This window comes from Oncorhynchus tshawytscha, linkage group LG16 (genome assembly GCF_018296145.1).
Source record: "Oncorhynchus tshawytscha isolate Ot180627B linkage group LG16, Otsh_v2.0, whole genome shotgun sequence".
Lineage (NCBI taxonomy): Eukaryota > Metazoa > Chordata > Actinopteri > Salmoniformes > Salmonidae > Oncorhynchus > Oncorhynchus tshawytscha.
The window spans coordinates 60,527,947-60,548,812 of record NC_056444.1 but is presented as its reverse complement, the minus strand read 5'-3'; the positions used below and the strand labels follow the sequence as shown (position 1 = coordinate 60,548,812).

Genomic DNA, 20,866 nt, shown 5'->3' with positions numbered 1-20,866 from the left:
CTCTCAATTGTGCATCTGTAAAAGTTTGTTAGGGTTTTGGGTGACAAGCCACATTTCTAAAGCCCCCTGAGTTTGAAGAGGCGCTGTTGTGCCATATATCTTTACCTATTTGAGCTGTCTTGCCGTAATATAGACTTGGTCTTTTACCAAATAGGGCTATCTTCTGTATACCACCCCTACCTTGTCACAACACAATTGATTGGCTCAAACGCATTAAGAAGGAAAGACATGAAACAAATGAACTTTTAACAAGGCACACTTGTTAACTGTATTGCATTCCAGGTGACTGCCTCATGAAGCTGGTTGAGAGAATGCAAAGCTGTCATTAAGGCAAAGGGTGGGTACTTTGAACAATCTCAAATATAAAATATATTTTGATTTGGTTAACACTTTTTTGGTGAGTACGTGATTCCATATGTGTTATTTCATAGTGTAGGAAATAGTAAAAATAGTAAAGGTGCATTTATATTGGTCCAACACAGACCAATTAAGCGGTCGATTATATGGCTGCGTTTACACAGGCAGATTCTTTTCACATCAGATCTTTTTCATGGCTGATCTGATTGGTAAAAATACCAATTAGTGCACAAAAGGTCAGAATTGGGCTGCCTGTCACTACCTATGTGAATTGAAATACGGAGCAGTCTGGACTGGAGTCGGATGCTTTTTTTTTGCCAGATTCCCTTGTCACACAACTCCTACAGGATTATGCAAATGTACCCTAAATTATTTGGAGTAAAACTATTGAATAATTGTGAGAACAAACAAGGAGAGAAAAGGCATGAGATGAGTGAAATAGTGTGTTTCTGCAACACATCAATAAATTCCTATCACGTGTGCAGTTAAACTGTATAATATAAGATGTATGAGCTGGGGACATTTTACTGGAAGGCAGCTTTGCAGATATATGAGCTCCTGAGTGGCGCAGTGGTCTTAGGCACTGCCTCTCAGTGCAAGAGGCGTCACTACAGTCCCTGGTTCAAAACCAGGCTGCATCACATCGGGCCGTGTTTGGGAGTCCCATAGGGCGGTGCATACTTGGCCCTGCCTTGTCTGTTGTAGGCCGTCGTTGTATATAGGACTTGCCTAGTTAATTAAGTAAATGTTATCTTTAAAAACTGTATTTTTTTTAAAGTGTTCTGTTTATTATAAAGATTACACAAATCTTTTTTTATTGCGCATAAAATTAACTATTATATGGGAAATCTAATGCAGATGAGAATGAACTATGTCGACCAAATCTAGTGCAATGTTTGTTGTACCTGGTCCCTGTCAACGACACAAAAAAATAACTATACACACTTAATCAAAGTCAATACATGCTCTTTGATTTTTAGTTATTCCTACAGTTTTTATAACCACAAACAAATAGGATAAATGGACACAGTCCTGGAACAGATTCCTCTGAGCAGGCCTTTGAGTGCAGTGGGAGGCCTAATATCTGCAGCACAGGAGAGAGAGAGAGCCATGGGAAGGACTCATTAGCATAAGAATCAGATTCCAGATCCAGGAAAAAGGCCCATTATTAGGAATACCAGCAGTGTGTGAGTGAAACCAATGAGTGATGTGAAGGACTGAAGGTCAGTTAGCACTCCCATAGTTCTCAGGAGCCAGGGGAAAATGTGACAGAATATCAAACAAATGCTTAAGTATGGCTGTGGCCCCTTCTAGACCTAGCTTGTTCTTGGCATTTGAGACTGGTGGGTAGTGTGGGTACACACACTAGCCTTAAGGCATCAGCATGCTTCAGTTCGGCTGGCGGCTAGCCGAAGTCAGCTAGGCAAACCGAACAAGTGTGTTTGCAAGTTAGAGTTAGAATGGAAATTGAGTAAAGACGTAAACTTTGAAGTAACTCTTTTTTTAATCATTGCTGTCTCACATTTATTGATAGTGACTTCAGGCGATGTTGCAATCCCTCATCAGGATCTGTATGTGAGACTGGTTGCCCTCTGTCTTTCTTGAAACATTTATTTAATCCATTGGATATACACTAACGTTCAAATGTTTGGGGTCAGTTAGATGTTTTCTTATTTTTGAAAGAAAAGCTTAAAAAAATTGTCCATTAAAATAATATCAAATTTACCAGAAATACAGTGTAGACATTGTTAATGTTGTTGTAAATGACTATTGTAGCTGGAAATGGCAGATTTTTACAAATTGAATATCTACATAGCCGTAAAGAGGCCACTTATCAGCAACCAAAACTCCTGAGTTCCAATGCCACGTTGTGTTAGCTAATCCAAGTTTATCATTTTAAAAGACTAATTGATCATTAGAAAACCATTTTTACAATTATGTTAGCACAGCTGAAAACTGTTGTTCTGATTAAATACGCAATAAAACTGGCCTTCTTTAGACTAGTATCTGACCTTCTTTAGACTAGTTGAGTATCTGGAGCATCAAATCAAATTTTATTAGTCACATGCGCCGAATAAAACAGGTGTAGCATTTCACTGTAAGGTCTAACTTACAAGCCCCCAACCAACAATGCAGTTTTAAAAAATGCAGAAAAGAATAAGCGGTAAAAGTATCAAGTAATTAAAGAGCAGCAGTGAAATATCAATGTCAAAGCCATGAAGTGCTTTGAAAGGCTGGTCATGGCTCACATCAACACCATCATCCCAGAAACCCTAGACCCACTCCAATTTGTATACCGCCCCAACAGATCCACAGATGATGCCATCTCCATTGCACTCCACACTGCCCTTTCCCATCTGGACAAAATGAACACCTACAGTGGGGAGAACAATGGGAGAAAAAAATAATAATTACTTAAAAATCATACAATGGGATTTTCTGGATTTTTGTTTTAGATTCCATCTCTCACAGTTGAAGTGTACCTATGAGAAAAATGACAGGCCTCTACATGCTTTGTAAGTAGGAAACACTGCCGATTTTGCAGGTTATCAAATACTTGTTCTCCCCACTGTATGTGAGAATGCTATTCATTGACAACAGCTCAGTGTTCAACACCATAGTTCCCTCAAAGCTCATCAATAAGTTAAGGTCCCTGGGACTAAACACCTCCCTCTGCAACTGGACCCTGGACTTCCTGACGGGCAGCCCCCTGGTGGTCTAGGGTAGGTAACAACACATCTGCCACGCTGATCCTCAACACAGGGGAATAGAGTGACGATAGACTGACAAGTTTCGGAAGAAAGTCCTTTGTTTCTGGCCATTTTGAGCCTGTAATCGAACCCACAAATGCTGATCCTCCAGATACTCAACCAGTCTAAAGATGACCAGTTTTATTGCTTCTTCAAACAGAACAACAGTTTTCAGCTGTGCTAACATAATTGCAAAAGCGTCTTCTAATGATCAATTTGCCTTTTAAAATGATAAACTTGGATTAGCTAACACAACGTGCCATTGGAACACAGAAGTGATGGTTGCTGATAATGGGCCTCTGTATGCCTATGTAGATATCCATTAAAAAATCAGCTGTTTCCAGCTACAATGGTCATTTACAACATTAACAATGTATACACTGTATTTCTGATCAATTTGATGTTATTTTAATGTACAAAAAATGCGCTTTTCTTTCAAAAACAAGGACATTTCTAAGTGACCACAATCTTTTGAACGGTAGTGTACATACTACCTCAAATAACCGGTTCCCCGGGCACATTGACTCTGTATCGGTTCCCCCCTGAATATAGTCTCGCTATTGTTATTTCACTGCTGCACTTTAATTACTTGTTACTTTTCATCTCTTATTTTTATTTGTATCTTTTTGAAACTGCATAGTTGGTTAGCGGCTCGTAAGTAAGCGTTTCACTGTAAGGTTTACTTGTTGTATTCGGCGCATGTGAAATATAACGATTTGATTTGAAAATAACAATCGTGAGACAATGCTGCGTTGAGTTGTGGCAAGTTGGATTTTTCTGTCAGATTTTTGCAGTTCATTTGCATGTGACATAAGACATACTTTACAAACCAACATACTTCCTTAGAACTTTCTCCCTTGCACTTTCCTCCCAGCAAGTACAGAACTTCCGACCCAACTTGGAACAAGGCGTAAAACACTACTTAATGGACTCTTTCAATTGAGCACACAAACTAGAACAAACACATTCATTCATCCCCTTTCCAAAATGCTAATGTGGCAAGGCCTTGAGCCTTTTTAAGGGGCTACCCTGTCATTATATTGTGTAAGGCTGTAGGGAGGTTGCCATTTGTTCAGTAGCCACACAAGGTGATGTCCTCACGGTAACCATCCCATGCTAGTTAGCAATTAAGACTTACCAGGTCGAGTGAGTTTCCTCAACCACCATTGGCAAGGAGCCATCTGTAGCTTTAGCATGACTAGATAGAGGAGGGCATACTACTAGGTAAAGCAACCAAATCAGATGCTTGACAATGGCAAGTGACAACACTGTAATGTAATGTTGACACACCTGTCACTGGAATGCAACTCAACCGTAATGCCATTGAAGCCATTATCAGTCATCTTATCAAGATTGTGGTAGTTCTTTGGAAAGCACTTGGCACTATGTCGAGTACTCAAGTCTTATATGATATGTTTTTCTTCATTATGGTATATCTCTTAAGTGTTAGTGTGTTGTCTTTTTAGCAAATTGAAGTCTGACAGTCCAGATAGAGTACAAGGAAGGCTCTTGTCTTGTTTACCTCAGTTAAGTATTTTGTGGCGGCCCTGTCAGAGCTTGCTATAGATGGGGTAATATTTGAGGAATGTGTGTGCTGGTAGGGTGCACTTTGTGGTATAGGGATGACCCTGTGCTGTTTCCAGCATGTTACAACAGAAGTTTTCATTCCCATTAACTCCTAGCTTGTCATAAATGTGTAGTATGTGTCATCTACCGTGTTCAGATGAATATCTGTATTCATTGATTCATCAGATTTGAAATAATTTAATTACTCCATTTGAGAGCTTGTACAATATCAATAAGGTAGGACTTAGGGTACTATGGGGTGAGACACCCCCTGGGGTAAGAAGCCCCCCCCCCCTAATTCTCAAACACAATTTGTCACAAATCCTTTTTCAACAGTTCCTCTGGCTGCTTCTAGTCTTGATCAATCTGTTTCATCAACATTTTAATGTAATTTCCTCAATGATTTTGAGGTAAATTGATAACATCATTTAGAAAAAGTTGTAGATATAATCCAATGAAGTTTGATCCTTATTTTTGTTATATATACACACTGCTCAAAAAAAATAAAGGGAACACTAAAATAACACATCCTAGGTCTGAATGAATGAAATATTCTTATTAAATACTTTTTTCTTTACATAGTTGAATGTGCTGACAACAAAATCACACAAAAATTATCAATGGAAATCAAATTTATCAACCCAAGGAGGTCTGGATTTGGAGTCACACTCAAAATTAAAGTGGAAAACCACACTACAGGCTGATCCAACTTTAATGTAATGTCCTTAACAAGTCAAAATGAGGCTCAGTATTGTGTGTGGCCTCCACGTGCCTGTATGACCTCCCTACAACGTCTGGGCATGCTCCTGATGAGGTTGGCGGATGGTCTCCTGAGGGATCTCCTCCCAGACCTGGACTAAAGCATCCGCCAACTCCTGGACAGTCTGTGGTGCAACGTGGCGTTGGTCGATGGAGCGAGACATGATGTCCCAGATGTGCTCAATTGGATTCAGGGCTGGGGAACGGGCGGGCCAGTCCATAGCATCAATGCCTTCCTCTTGCAGGAACTGCTGACACACTCCAGCCACATGAGGTCTAGCATTGTCTTGCATTTGGAGGAACCCAGGACCAACCGCACCAGCATATGGTCTCACAAGGGGTCTGAGGATCTCATCTCGGTACATAATGGCAGTCAGGCTACCTCTGGCGAGCATGTGGAGGGCTGTGCGGCCCCCCAAAGAAATGCCACCCCACACCATGACTGACCCACCGCCAAACCGGTCATGCTGGAGGATGTTGCAGGCAGCAGAACGTTCTCCACGGCGTCTTCAGACTCTGTCATGTCTGTCACATGTGCTCAGTGTGAACCTGCTTTCATCTGTGAAGAGCACAGGGCGCCAGTGGAGAATTTGCCAATCTTGGTGTTCTCTGGCAAATGCCAAACGTCCTGCACGGTGTTGGGCTGTAAGCACAACCCCAACCTGTGGACGTCGGGCCCTCATACCACCCTCATGGAGTCTGTTTCTGACCGTTTGAGCAGACACATGCACATTTGTGGCCTGGTGGAGGTCATTTTGCAGGGCTCTGGCAGTGCTCCTCCTGCTACTCCTTGCACAAAGGTGGATGTAGTGGTCCTGCTGCTGGGTTGTTGCCCTCCTACGGCCTCCTCCACATCTCCTGATGTACTGGTCTGTCTCCTGGTAGCACATCCATGCTCTGGACACTACGCTGACAGACACAGCAAACCTTCTTGCCACAGCTCGCATTGATGTGCCATCCTGGATGAGCTGCACTACCTGAGCCACTTGTGTGGGTTGTAGACTCCGTCTCATGCTACCACTAGAGTGAAAGCACCGCCAGCATTCAAAGTGACCAAAACATCAGCCAGGAAGCATAGGAACTGAGAAGTGGTCTGTGGTCCCCACCTGCAGAACCACTCCTTTATTGGGGGTGTCTTGCTAATTGCCTATAATTTCCACCTGTTGTCTATTCCATTTGCACAACAGCATGTGAAATTTATTGTCAATCAGTGTTGCTTCCTAAGTGGACAGTTTGATTTCACAGAGGTGTGATTGACTTGGAGTTACATTGTGTTGTTCAAGTGTTCCCTTTATTTTTTTGAGCAGTGTATATATACATGTAGTGAAGCGTTAAGATACATCATTGTCACGTTCTGACCTTAGTTCCTTTATTATGTATTTGTGTTAGTTTGGTCAGGGCGTGAGTTGGGGTGGGTAATCTGTTCTTTTTTCTATATAGTATTTATGTGTTTGGCCTGGTATGGTTCTCAATCAGAGTCAGGTGTCGTTCGTTGTCTCTGATTGAGAACCATACTTAGGCAGCCTGTTTTTCCCACTTGAGTTGTGGGTGATTGTTTTCTGTGTCTTCACCATACAGAATGTTTCGTTTTCGTTTCGTTCTTTCACTTTGTTATTTTGTATTTTCGTGTTCAGTGTCTTTTCATAAAAATGACGAACACTTACAACGCTGTACATTGGTCCGATCTGTCATACTCCTCGTCAGAGGAAGACGAATTTCATTACAATCATCCACTTGTTTAGAGAGAAAAATGTTGATTGTTTTTGAGTAAAGTAGTAATATGTCAGGTTAGTATGTTGGACAAGATGCCCCCCCTCCAATGGGGTGATCTAGCCCCTTTATGGTTGATAATTTGTTTCTAACTGTAATTTAGGCACTGGATAGCCCAGTTACCTAACTAGCAGAAAGTCTGAGGTGAAATAAATTCTAGCCAGCTAGATAGCATAAGCTAATGTCTGATAGCATAACCAGCTAGCCCCCAGTTACCAAGCTAGCAACCTCACTAGCAGAAAGTCTGAGGTGAAATAAATGCTGGCAAGCTAGTTAGCATAAGATAATGTCTGCTAGTATTATCTAACCCCCAGTTAGTTATCTAACCCCCAGTTAGCAGGGTAAGGATTAAGAATCAGAGTTAGAATAGGGGCCATGGTTAGGAATAGATTAGGAGTTACGGTCAGAATATGAGTACATTTAGGGTTAGATTAGGGGCCAGTTCTCCACCATTATTCAGTATACTTAGTATCAGAAAATAGTTTAGCAGAAAATACATGATTGTGGTGGCTATGGCGAAGATGCGCTTCGTCATGCGCTGAATACTATTGAAAATGGACAGGGCATTAAGACAGCTGCCCATGCTTTTAATGTGCCACACAAAACCCTGAGGTGCCACCGAGACCAGCAGGCAAAAACCCCTGGCCACAGCAATTTGGGTGGGTTACCAGTCTTTACTGGCTCTTTTGAATGTGACCTGGTGAGTTATATCCATGAAATGGAAAGAGCACTTTTCGGACTTAAATCATGGGATGCCCGAAAACTTGCCTTTTGACTCAGTGTCACAAACGTCAAAATAACATTCGGACCAAGGCGCAGCGTCATATGGGTACCACATCTTTTTATTCGTGAAACGCAAAAAAAAACAATAAAGAGCAAACTACACGTGAAGCTATGGAGTGCTCACAGGCAACTACACATAAACAAGATCCCACAAAAAAATTGTGGGGAAATGGCTGCCTAAATATGATCCCCAATCAGAGACAACGCTAAACAGCTGCCTCTGATTGGGAACCATCCCAGACCAACATAGAAATAAAACAACCTAGATTACCCACCCTAGTCACACCCCGATCTAACCAAAATAGAGAATAAAAAGGGTCTCTATGGTCAGGGTGTGACAGTACCCCCAAAGGTGCGGACTCCGGCCGCAAGACCTGACTCTATAGGGAAGGGACCGGGTGGGCATCTAGCGTCGGTGGGGGCGCCGGTGCTGGGCGAAGTACCCACTCCGCTCGCACCTGTACTTGGGAGGAGATCTTGGATGGGAAGGGCATCGGTGGCGGCTCTGGTGCGGGACAAAGAACCCGCTCATCCCGCGGATCCAGCATCGGTGGCGGCTCTGGTGCGGGACTAGGCCCCCGCCAAGACCACGGGTCCGGCCATGGAGCTGGGTAGAACGCCGTGCCTGGACATGGCCTCGGCGCAGAGGGGGCCACGGAGCTGGGTTGGCCGCCGCACCAGGACTGGGCACCGGCGCCGAGGAAGGCTCCGGCCATGGAGCGGGACTGGACGCCGTGCCTGGACTGGACATCGGCGCAGAGGAAGGCTTCTGCCATGGAGTGGGACTGGACACCGGACCTGACATGGACTTCGGTGCAGAGGAAGGCTCCGGCCTTGGAGCTGGACTGGACGCCATGCCCGGACTGGGCCCCGACGCAGAGGAAGGCTCCGGCCTTGGAGCTGGACTGGACACTGTGTCTGGACTGGGCACCGGAGCAGAGGAAGGCTCCAGCCTTGGAGCTGGACTGGACACCGTGCCTGGACTGGGCACCGGCGCAGAGGGAGGTTCCTGCCATGGAGCGGGACTGGACGCCGTGCCTGGACTGGACATCGGCGCAGAGGAAGGCTTCTGCCATGGAGCGGGACTGGACACCAGACCTGACATGGACTTCGGTGCAGAGGAAGGCTCCGGCCTTGGAGCTGGACTGAACGCCGTGCCCGGACAGCGCCCCGACGCAGAGGAAGGCTCCTGCCATGGAGCGGGACTGGACACCTTGCCTGGAAGCTCCAGACTGTGGACCGTCGCCGGAGATTCCGGACTGTCTACCGTCGTCGGAGTCCTATCCTGCCAGGATTTCCTCCCAAGTCCAGGATCCCTTCCCATCCAAGATCTCCTCCCAAGTATAGGTGCGGGACAAAGAACCCTCTCATCCTGTGGATCCAGCATCCGTGGCGGCTCTGGTGCGGGGACTTTGCCCCATTCAAGACCACGGGTCCGACCATGGAGCTGGGTAGAACGCCGTGCCCGGACTGGGCACCGGCGCCGAGGAAGGCTCCGGCCATGGAGCTGAGTTAGCCGCCGTGCCTGGACTGGGCCCCGGCGCAGAGGAAGGCTCCTGCCATGGAGCGGGACTGGACACCTTGCCTGGAAGTACCAGACTGTGGACCGTCGCCGGAGGTTCCGGACTGTGGACCGTCGTCGGAGTCCTGTCCTGCCAGGATTTCTTCCCAAGTCCAGGATCCCTTCCCATCCAAGATCTCCTCCCAAGTACAGGATGCCTTCTCCTCCTGGGCAACTTGCTTGGTCCTGGTGTGGTGGGATCTTCTGTCACAAACGTCGAAATAACATTCGAACCAAGGCGCAGCGTGATATGGGTTCCTAATCTTTTTATTTGTGAAACGCAAAATAAACAAGATCCCACAAAAAACAGTGGGAAAATGGCTGCCTAAATATGATCCCCAATCAGAGACCACGCTAAACAGCTGCCTCTGATTGGGAACCATACCATGCCAACATAGAAATAAAACAACCTAGATTACCCACCCTAGTCACACCCCGACCTAACCAAAATAGAGAATAAAAATAGTCTCTATGGTCAAGGCGTGACACTTGGCGGAGAGGTTTGGAATCCAAAACACATTCAATAAAGAAAGGCAGGCAGTTGGTTATATTCCAATGAATTTGCTCTTGAAATTCATTTAAAGAGCTGGGATTTAAAATCTTGCCTTATTCAAATTATAATGTGTTTAGTTTAACTGTATATAATGGAGTGTAAGGAAAAGGTAAAATAACAAAGTTTCTTTATGTGCAGATGAGGTAAAAAACATAGGGACACTTCTGTGAAACCCTATGACATAATCTTCTATTGGGGTAAGTCGCCCCCAGGGGTAGTTGCCGGTCAGGCTGTGTAAGGGCTGTTTGACCAAGAAGGAGAGTGATGGAGTGCTGCATCAGATGACCTGGCCTCCACAATCAACCGACCTCAACCCAATTAAGATGGTTTGGGATGAGTTGGACTGCAGAGGGAAGGAAAAGCAGCAACAAGTGCTCAGCATATGTGGGAACACCTTCAAGACTGTTGGAAAAGCATTCCTCGTGAAGCTGTCTGAGAGAATGCCAAGAGTGTGCAAAGCTGTCACTTTTTTTGGTTACTACATGATTCCATATGTGTTATTTCATAGTTTTGATGTCTTCCCTATTATTCTACAATGTAGAAAATAGTAAAAATAAAGAAAAAACCTTGAATGAGTAGGTGTGTCCAAACTATTGAATGGTAGTACTGTATATTATTTAGTATATGTAAAGACCAGATTTAATCAAGAATAATCTGATGGGTGACAATATTAGCCTATCACTTGTGAATGATGCCCAGCATATGAAACAATGCCTACACCTCATGTAGCCTTACAACTAAAGTGGCCAAATAACTTCTTAAAATTAAGCACATTAATCCACTTTAAAAGGGGTTTAGAGCCTAACTGGCATACATATGCAGCCCGTGAGTTCCAAGTTTGGGGAAGATCATTTTCACCATAAAAATGCACCTTTATAATAAAAACATTTACATGCATAATTGCATTTGCAGTCACTTTTGATAATGGTGTTTTCCACTAACTGAACATTTGCGCTTATAGCCTACTACCATGTGCGCATTGCTGCACTTATCATGTGAAGAAGTAATATTTTGTCAACATTTAAAGCTAAACGTCTGTTGCGTAGGCCACATTGCATAAAACATTTTGGGGGATGCTAGTGGTTGTATTAATTTGGGATCTATCGCATCCCACAATTGTCACAGACTATGTTTGGAATATTTATTTCTTGCACAGAATAGAATAGGTAAGCTTTTGTATTATGGGGGATAGTAGATTGACATAGGTTAGTGCTTTTGCTGTTCGTTAGGCCTACTCATCTTGTTGGCTGAAAAAAAAGTAAATGTGGACAGTTCTTCCAATATCTTCAATATGCACCTCGGAATTGGATACAGACGCATGCAGTTGCATCCCCGGTGTGTCTCTTCACTTGTAGCCTGTGAGAAAGACCCAATCACATGATGTAGCGTGCAGCACCCAGGGAGAAGGGTACAACAGCAAATGACCTCAAAAGGCATGTTTTTTTAGGGTGCATTAAGGCCACACAAAGGGGATGCCGCCATAATATTCTAGGCATTATCAAGTTCTTGTCAAATTGTGAATGAGTGACTGATGTAGTGTTTACAGCCTGCAGAAAATACAAAGCAGAGCTCATGCCTTTCAAATCATCATTAGAGATGCATCATGCAGCCTTACAATGTAATAAAAATCGAAAGATATAGCCCAACGTTTGTAGAACAACTAAAGTTGCATTAATAATTATAAATTAAGGATATAGGAAAACCTATTTCTTTGTTAACCACTCAACACAGAATTGTCACATGTGCGCACTCAAATCGTTTGGAGAAAATATCCTTTCCCTTTTGTTCAGCTTTGTTCAATCTTCTTCTTCATACTATTCTAAGCAAATCTTGTCTGCTAAATGAACTAGTGTAACCCACAGCCATTTGGCATAGCCAGATCAGGACCTAACATAAGGACAACTCAAGAGTATGCTATTCTGAAATAGACTACATTTTCTTCATATCATGCTTCTTTCGACCTGTCTAAATAAAATCATTGATTTTATTGTGAAGGTGTAAGCTATATTACATGGATTTATTAGACTTTTAAAATGTAGATGTTCCAAAGGACTGCATCAGGTGCGGAAGCATGGTCAATTATCGTGAGATCGACATTTATTTGCTTGTTAATCACCAGCTGATGAAATTTTGTGACCTCCACAGCCCTAGTTGTGGGCCATGGCTTTCTATATAAAGCAGACAGACAAGCATTGAGGTATTCAGCTACTGTTCAATTGAACGTAAGAATGGGCAAAACAAGGGATCTAAGTGACTTTCAGCAAGGTATGATTGTCGGTGCCAGGCACGCCGGATCCAGTATCTCAGAAACAGCCGCCCTCCAGGGCTTTTCATGCACGACAGTTTAGGGTTTACTGAGAAAGGTGCGACAAACGAAAAACATCCAGTCTGTGACAGTCCTGTGGGCGAAAACAGCTCATTGATGAGAGAGGTCAAAAGAGAATGGCAAAAATTGTGCAAGCTAACAGGTGGGCCACAAACAGACAAATAATGGTACTTTACAAAATTGGTGTGCAAAACGGCATCTCGTTATAGCCCATCCATCGATCCTTGTCGATGGATGGATGGACAAAAGATGAGCAGTATGGGCTCCCGAAAAGAAAGTGGGCTCCGCATGGGCTCCAGAAAGAAAGTGGGCTCCCGATGGCACAGCGGTCTAAAGCACTGCGTCACTAAAGACCCTGGTTCGATTCCAGGCTGTATCACAACCGGCCGTGATTGAGAATCCCATAGGGCAGCGCACAATTGGCCCAGCATCATCCAGGTTAGGGTTTGGCCAGGGAAGGCCGTCATTGTAAATAAGAATTTGTTCATAACTGACTTGCCTTGTTAAATAAAGTCATTTGAGCAACAAAAAGTCAACGTTTGTATTGATTTTCTGAACGATGCTTGCTACATTTAGTTCAGTTTGGAGTGACAGACCAATGCACTCATATCTTTAACATTTGAACTGGGATCGATGCAAATTGGTCAATCGTTACATCCCTAATAATTACTATGGCTTTCAAATCTGGATTCTGTCAAGTTTTTATAGGTAGCAAGGCTGCAGGTATAAGCCATTTGATGAAATGAGCCTAACGATCTGTCCATTCAATTAGGTCGTAGTGCCTTCTTTACTTTCCTTTGTGCCATAGTTTGAGCAGTGGTGTCATCTCCAAAGCGTGTGTAAGTGGGACAGTGGGAGTGAACTGTATGTGTGTGTTTTGTAAGAATAGAATAGAATGGTTTGATTGCATCCTTTGCCTAAGCCCCTCAATTATGAATCGTAATCCACAAGGATTGAGAAGGAGATCCAACAGCTGTTCATTTCAAACTGGATAAAAGGTACTTGTTGTGACCTGCCACTAAAGCCCCAGACATCCCTGGAACTTGGCGGCTCCTTCGTTCCTCTGTTTCCTTCTCCCTCCTAGCTGATGAAAGGAAAGAGATGAGAGAAAGTGAGTCAGATGCCGTCAACGTGTCAACAGGTATATTCATGTTCAGTTCTCTCCTCTATTGCTCTGTTGTAGAGAAAATAAACCACCAGGAATTCAGAGTTGTAAACCAGCGTCTAGTTATTTTACCGGTGCTACTGTGTTTTGAGAAAATATTTACAGTACATAAAGTGCATATATTGTAAATAACTGAGAAATTGTTGACAGCACATGGATGTTTTGTCTTAAAAAACAAGGGAAACCAAGTCAGGATTAAAATGGGCTAAAAAAAAACAAAGAAAATGCTAACAACACAAGCTATAGGATATAGAGTAACACTATTTGAAAGGGGTACAGAATTTAACATTTATTTAACTAGGAAAGTCAGTTAAGAACAAATTCTTATTTACAATGACAGCCTACCCAGCCAAACCCTCCCCTAATCCAGACAACACTGGGCCAATTGTGCGCCACCCTATGGGACTCCCGATCACGGCCGGTTGTGATATAGCCCAGGATCAAATCAGGGTCTGTAGTGATGCCTCTAGCATTGCGATGCAGTGCCTTTGACCGAAGCGCCACTCGGGAGCTGAAAGTCATTCATAAAGATATCATGCCTGTTTTTAAAAAGGTTATGAAAAAGGTGTTAGTACAGTGTTACCGGATGTACTGCATTAGCTTCTGGTATTTGTTGGGGGAATCATTCCCTTATCTCTTTCTCAGCACTGTGGTGGAAAGAGCTGAGGTGTGAAGTGGGTTGCCAGTAGACCCCGAAAAGGGGTCTAGTGTCACTGAGTTTGAGTGTCACTGTCCATATTCCAGTTCTTGCAGCAAACTGATTTAGCTGCTGAATGGCCCTTTCATTGTCACTCTCAAGCGCTGCCAAGTGATGAGTTCCATGTAGGGGAGCTGTGAAAAACCATTATAATTGTTTTGTAAAACGTAATTCCATTGGGGAATAGGATATAACGAAGTCTGAATTCCTATGTATATCCCAAAATGTTTTGTTAACTGTTACAGCTCACTTTGATTATTTCCATATTTATTGCAAAGAAAGAAATCAACAAAAAGGGTAATGAGTGATTAGTAGCCTGTCCAAAGTCTTAATTTCCCCCCTCAGGGACCAAGTTTTTGTTTGGTGGTTTAAGTGTTGTAAATACAATACTGTCCCTGCCCAACCAAAACACATGCTTCAAAATTAAATTGAGCAAACGGCTCTTCCCATGTCCTCACACAATCCACTAAACTCTTAACCCCTGCACTGAATGAGCTCTTTCCCACTCTACTGAATGACACTTTTCACAATATGGCGGGACCAACGATGAGAACATTCACTCTAAAAACAACGGCAACGTTGAAAGGTCAATTGAAAGCATGAGAGCTAAGTTTAGTACTTTAGCATAACAACAATAGCAGTAGCCCTGTACTGTATTCTTTGTCTCTCATTCACTCACCTCTTCAAATGACTGTACATTTGGCATGATTTAATTGCAAACACAGATTGACTGTGGACATGCCCAAAATCCCACAATCGATATTGTCATCAGCTGCAGGTCAATTCAAAAAACTGTGAGTCGCACCAAAAGGGGAGTACACTAATTAATTGGCTCACATAGACTTCCCCTGTGAGTACAATACAGTAATGTTATCTAACAATGCCCACGTGCAGCAGCGTCTCACTACAGTCAATGTTTTTGTTTTTCCTTTTGAAAGGAGCAGTCTTTGAAATGTGAGAAGTTTCTAGCACGCTTCACTGTAACCTAACAAGTGTGTGTGAGTGTCTGTCAAGTTACAAACCCTGCCCTTATATAATACCGGTAGTACAGGTTGGCTCTTGATGTCAGAGAGCTGCCAGGTGCTGTCTGTTAGTGTGGAATCGAGGCTGTGGCTGTGGTACCTGTTTAGATACGCACTCCTTTTGAGAGGGCACAAGGAATACATGTTAGGTTTGGCAGGTATTGACCTCAAAGGTAAGGCCATGTCTCTTTCTGACCTTTGCCGGTTATGATAAATGGAGAGACTACTGTTCATGCTGTTGGGAAATGCAGTGCTGTCCTGTAATGTATCCCTTTTCAGCAAGGCTCAATGGAAGTGTTACCCAAGGAACTTAGTTTTTTCAGAAATATGAAGGAAAAAGGTATCCTTGGAAACTAAGTTAACATCCAGTGGGTTGATCTGAGGCACCCTCTTTATAACATTTACAACAGTTCATTATTTTATTTGTATTGCTCTTGTTGACTGCATAAATTGATAAAAGAGATGGCTAAAGGGATTAGTGCTTTGACCACATAACCATAGATCAAATGATAAGAGAGTCATCTTTAATTTTACTTACCACAGTGAAATATGCCAAGATAGCAGAATCTCACTGGGATGTGATTAACATTTGCAATCAGTGGAAGGGTCGTTCCACCAATTCAGTGCCCTTTTGAGAAGTGTGACTTGGTCCAAATTATTATTATTATTTTTTAGATATCCCATCTCAAGAAATTAAATAAAAAATGACTATAGTAAGTGCCTATTAAGTGCAGATTAAAGTAACAGGTTAAACTGTAACAGGGGTTGACAATTTATTCTTAAATCAGCAAAAGATCCCCTTGTGACAGGGAGAATGGAAACTTGTTGTGTGCAACAGGGAGTGGCAATTGAATGTAACCTGAAATGGAAAATGAAATTGTTAAAACATTTCTAGCCTGTCTATCTATTGGTAACAGGGTTGACGTGTTATGCTCGACCAGCTCATTTTCCCACCACAAAACACCAGCATAAGAAACAATGTCTTTTTAGCGTTTTTTCCTAATCATAGTCACACACCTCATGTAGCCTAGACCATAAGCCTATAAGTTTGATACAAACCTTATTAAAACATAAGTAGCCAAATAAATTCTTAAAATTAAGCACATGAATCTGCTTTACAAGGGGTGTAGTGCCTAACTGGCATACATAAGCAGTGCGTAAAAATAAAGAAAAACACTTGAATGGGTAGATGTGTCCAAACATTTGACTGGTATTGTGTATCGCACAGCTGAGAGTCAAGTGGAGGCAGGTTGCTGACAGGTGTATAAAAAAAATCACAGCCATGCAATCTCCATAGACAAACATTGGCAGAAGAATGGCCTGTACTGACGAGCTCAGTGACTTTCATCTTGGCCCCGCCATAGGGTGCCACCTTTCCAACAAGTCAGTTTGTAATATTTCTGCCCTGCTAGAGCTGCCTCGGTCAACGGTAAGTGCAGTTAATGTGAAGTGAAAACGTCTAGGCACAACAAGTTCACAGAATGGGACCGGTGAGTGCTGAAGCGTGCAGCTCATAAAAATGGTCTGTTCTCGGTTGCAACAGTCACTAAGGTGTTTCAAACTGCCTCTGGAAGTAACGTCGGCACAATAACTGTTTGTCGGGAGCTTTCTGAAATGGATTTCCATGTCCAAGCAGCCGCACATGAGTAAGATCACCATGCGCAATGCCAAGCGTCGGCTGGAGTGGTTTAAAGTTCGCCGCCATTTCGACTCTGGAGCAGTGGAAACATGTTCTCTGGAGTTATGAGTCACACTTCACCATCTGGCAGTCCAACGGACTAATCTGGGTCTGGAAGATGCCAGGAGAACGCTACCTGCCCGAATGCTTAGTGCCAACTGTAAAGTTTGGTGGATGAGGAATAATGGTCTAGGGTTGTGTTTTTTATGGTTCAGGTTAGGCCCCTTAGTTCCAGTGAAGGGAAATCTTAACTCTACAGCATACAATGACGTTCTAGACGATTATGTTCTTCCAACTTTGTGGCAACAGTTTGGGGAAAGTCCTTTCCTGTTTCAGCACGACAATGCCCCCATGCACAAAGCGAGGTTCATACAGAAATGGTTTGTCAACATTGGTGTGGAAGATCTTGACTGGCCTGCACAGATCTCGGACCTCAACCCCAGGCCTAATCGCCCAACATCAGTGTCCGACCTCACTAATGATATTGTGGCTGAATGGAAGCAACTCCCGCAGCAATGTTCCACCATCTAGTGGAAAGCCTTCCCAGAAGAGAGGAGCTGGTGTCCACATACCTTTGGTCATGTAGTGTATTTTTTTTTTTTTACCGTTGGTATTTCTAAACACCCAGTATACAGTATACCGCCCAAGCCTAGCTGATATTGTGTAATAGACAGCTCACAAAAAGGCCCATTATGTGTTGACGATACAAGTAGACTATTGTGCCTAAGTTTTCAGACATGTAAAACCATGCAGTGAGTGCAATGTATGTCCTTCTCTAACAACAGTATCCACCCCTCAAGCCAGTGCAGTACACAACTACAAAAGATGAGGCTTGATGAAAGCAGATGTCATCCACCGCTCCACTCTCTTCAATGGAGCTAAGACCCATTTGTATTATAATCATTAAAATAGGGTGGGTGTAAATAGGTGTCATCATGCACATGTTTAGTGAAGGGAGGCATGGGGTGGTAGTGCAGGGTGAGGAGGGGTATGGACAGAGAGGCATGCCTGTACTTCCTCTCCCCTCATTCTTTAATGGTCTGTGAATAGCCCTGTGGCCGTGGCTTTGTCCAAGTCATTGTCGTTCGGCTTAGAGAGCCTCTTTGCCAAGTGAGAGGCTTTGCCGACATATGTCACTTCAGTGAATCTCCCATAGCTCCTTTAGCCGCTTGAGTGGAGGGGCGGACGAGAGGCGTTCACTGGGCGAAAAATAAGCAACGTGAAGGGTGAGCTGGAATGCTCACTGTCTGTTCCTGTCCGGTGTGCCTGAACTTGCACAGCACAGATTTCTGACGCATTTAAATGGACTTTCAGTGCAGGTGATTTGCTCACTGCCTATAGGCATCCACAGTTGAAAGATTTCAGTGAGTATATTCTAATTTCCATGCCCTTTACTGAATGTTGTTGCTCTTTTGGAAAGGAGTTGTTTTTTTTCAATGGATTGATGATTAATAGTATGTTTGGAATTTCAAGTCAGTAAGTAATGAGGTACAATACAATGTGTGTTTTGGGTTGCTGTGGTAAAGGGATTAGCAGGGTGGTGGACCCACACTCATTCCTCGGCTGACTATTGGTCATGTAAACACAATCCCTGGCGATTGGAGGGTTCAATATCCTGACGTGGTCTGGTAATAGATCCCTCTGCTTCCAAACAAATGTTGGGAGCATGTTACCTGTTTATATTCCAAAGCCTTGCGTTTCTTCAATACTGGAAGAATGGACTTCATCACATTAACGAAATAATTGACGTTTTATTTCATCCAACTTTGGCTATTTGAGTCAATGTAAACTGGGAGGTTGTTGCATGATCTTCCATGTACATACTGTACCCTGATGAAGCCCAATCATTTTCATAATCCAAAAGGTTATTTATGTATACAAAACAGAGGCTTTGTTTAGCTTAAATGAGTTACATCCTTGGTAAGGTCAGGCATGATGTTGATTATTTGTTGTCAGGATCAACAAAATCTGGAAAAGGGTCAAATTGTTAATTTAAGCAAGGTTGCCTGCATTTTATGGACTGTTTTACATATATATATATTTTCTACAATGAAAAAATGAATTAATCACAAGATTTCAGTATGTACAGAAATATTGGAGTCTTTTTTTGTCTTTTTTTGTTGTTGAAATATATGTGGTACATTGTGTGATGCTGTGACTGTTTTACCATACCCTAGTTGCTTTATCATGAATTAGGTTTATTTCTGTCGCAAAAAGGCAACCAACTATTCAATTCCAAATGAAATTCAATTCACAAATTGAAAACTTAACCTCACTGAGAATATTGGACAATTTCCAATGTGTTACTTGACTCTCAATTCCATTGTTGAATTAGACTAATCCTAGCCCTGGTGTACAGTAATTGCCAAATTAACCTGCATTTACCCATATTACTAACTAGGACCAACCGGCAACGTTACACTCCATTGTGGGAGGTTGGCGGGAGATACATCATTGGTTTGTGTTTGGACAAGGCAGACTCCCGCTCCTGTGACTGAGTGATTCGTTTGTAGAGTGAGCCCTTTGGCAGTGCCACTGTACCCACAGGCTGAAACCCACAATACCCACAGGCTTACTACTATATACAAACTTAAGTCTACCCACTCTAGCAATCATCCATAGCAGCATCTTATATTATGTGCAAATAAGGTTTTCTGTAAGCATGCCATTTGATGCTGCCATCCCAGTTTTACAATCAAATCAAATCAAAGTTTATTTGTCAAGTGCAGTGAAATACAGTGAAATGCTTACTTACAGGCTCTAACCAACAGTGCAAAAAAGGAAATAGGTGAACAATAGGTAAGTAAAGAAATAAAAACAACATTAAAAAAGACGGTGATAAATAACAGTAGTGAGGCTATAACAGTAGTGAGGCTATAACAGTAGTGAGGCTATAACAGTAGTGAGGCTATGCCAGTAGTGAGGCTATGACAGTAGTGAGGCTATGACAGTAGTGAGGCTATGACAGTAGTGAGGCTATAAGGCAAAGTAGTGAGGCTATAACAGTAGTGAGGCTATAACAGTAGTGAGGACTATGAGACTATAACAGTAGTGAGGCTATGACAGTAGTGAGGCTATAACAGTAGTGAGGCTATAACAGTAGTGAGACTATAACAGTAGTGAGGCTATAACAGTAGTGAGGCTATAACAGTAGTGAGGCTATAACAGTAGTGAGGCTATGACAGTAGTGAGGCTACATACAGTAGCGAGGCTATAACAGTAGCGAGGCTATAACAGTAGCGAGGCTATATACAGGCACTGGTTAGTCAGGCTGATTGAGGTAGTATGTACATATGGTTAAAGTGACTATGCATATATGATAAACAGAGAGTAGCAGTAGCGTAAAAGAGGGGTTGGCGGGTGGTGGGTGGCAGGACACATTTCAGATAGCCTGGTTAGCCAATGTGCAGGAGCACTGGTTGGTCGGGCCAATTGAGACAGTATGTACATGAATGTATAGTTAAAGTGACAATGCATAGGGTTTTGGGGGACACAATGAAAAACAGGAGTTTTAGTAAAAACTGTTGAGTAGCAGCAGCGTAGAGAGAAAAAGAGGGTTTTTAGGGCCTTCCTCTGACACCACCTGGTGTAGAGGTCCTGGATGGCAGGCAGCTTAGCCCCAGTGATGTACTGGGCCGTACGCACTACCCTCTGTAGTGCCTTGCGGTTGGAGGCCGAGCATTTGCCGTACCAGGCAGTGATGCGACTAGACAGGATGCTTTCGATGTTGCAGCTGTAGAACCTTTTGAGGATCTGAGGACCCATGCCATATCTTTTTAGTTTCCTGAGGGGAATAGGCTTTGTTGTGCCGTCTTCACGACTGTCTTAGTGTGTTTGGACCATTCTAGTTTGATGTGGACACCAAGGAACTTAAAGGTC

The 20,866-nt window shown here is 43.1% G+C and overlaps 1 protein-coding gene across 5 annotated transcripts in view; it reads left to right on the top strand.

Moving 5' to 3' along the window:
• chl1a (cell adhesion molecule L1-like a) overlaps positions 1–20,866 on the top strand; it is a 147,629-nt gene that overhangs the window by 44,760 nt on the left and 82,003 nt on the right. For 3 of the 5 annotated variants that reach the window (XM_024375647.2, XM_024375646.2, XM_024375643.2), the window contains exon 1: positions 15,369–15,482. The exons of 1 other annotated variant lie outside the window; for it this stretch is intronic. The gene's annotated coding sequence lies outside the window, so the exon portion shown is untranslated. Of the gene's footprint in view, positions 1–15,368; positions 15,483–18,166; positions 18,352–20,866 lie in introns of those variants that run through there. One more of the 5 variants, XM_024375644.2, reaches the window with a different exon arrangement.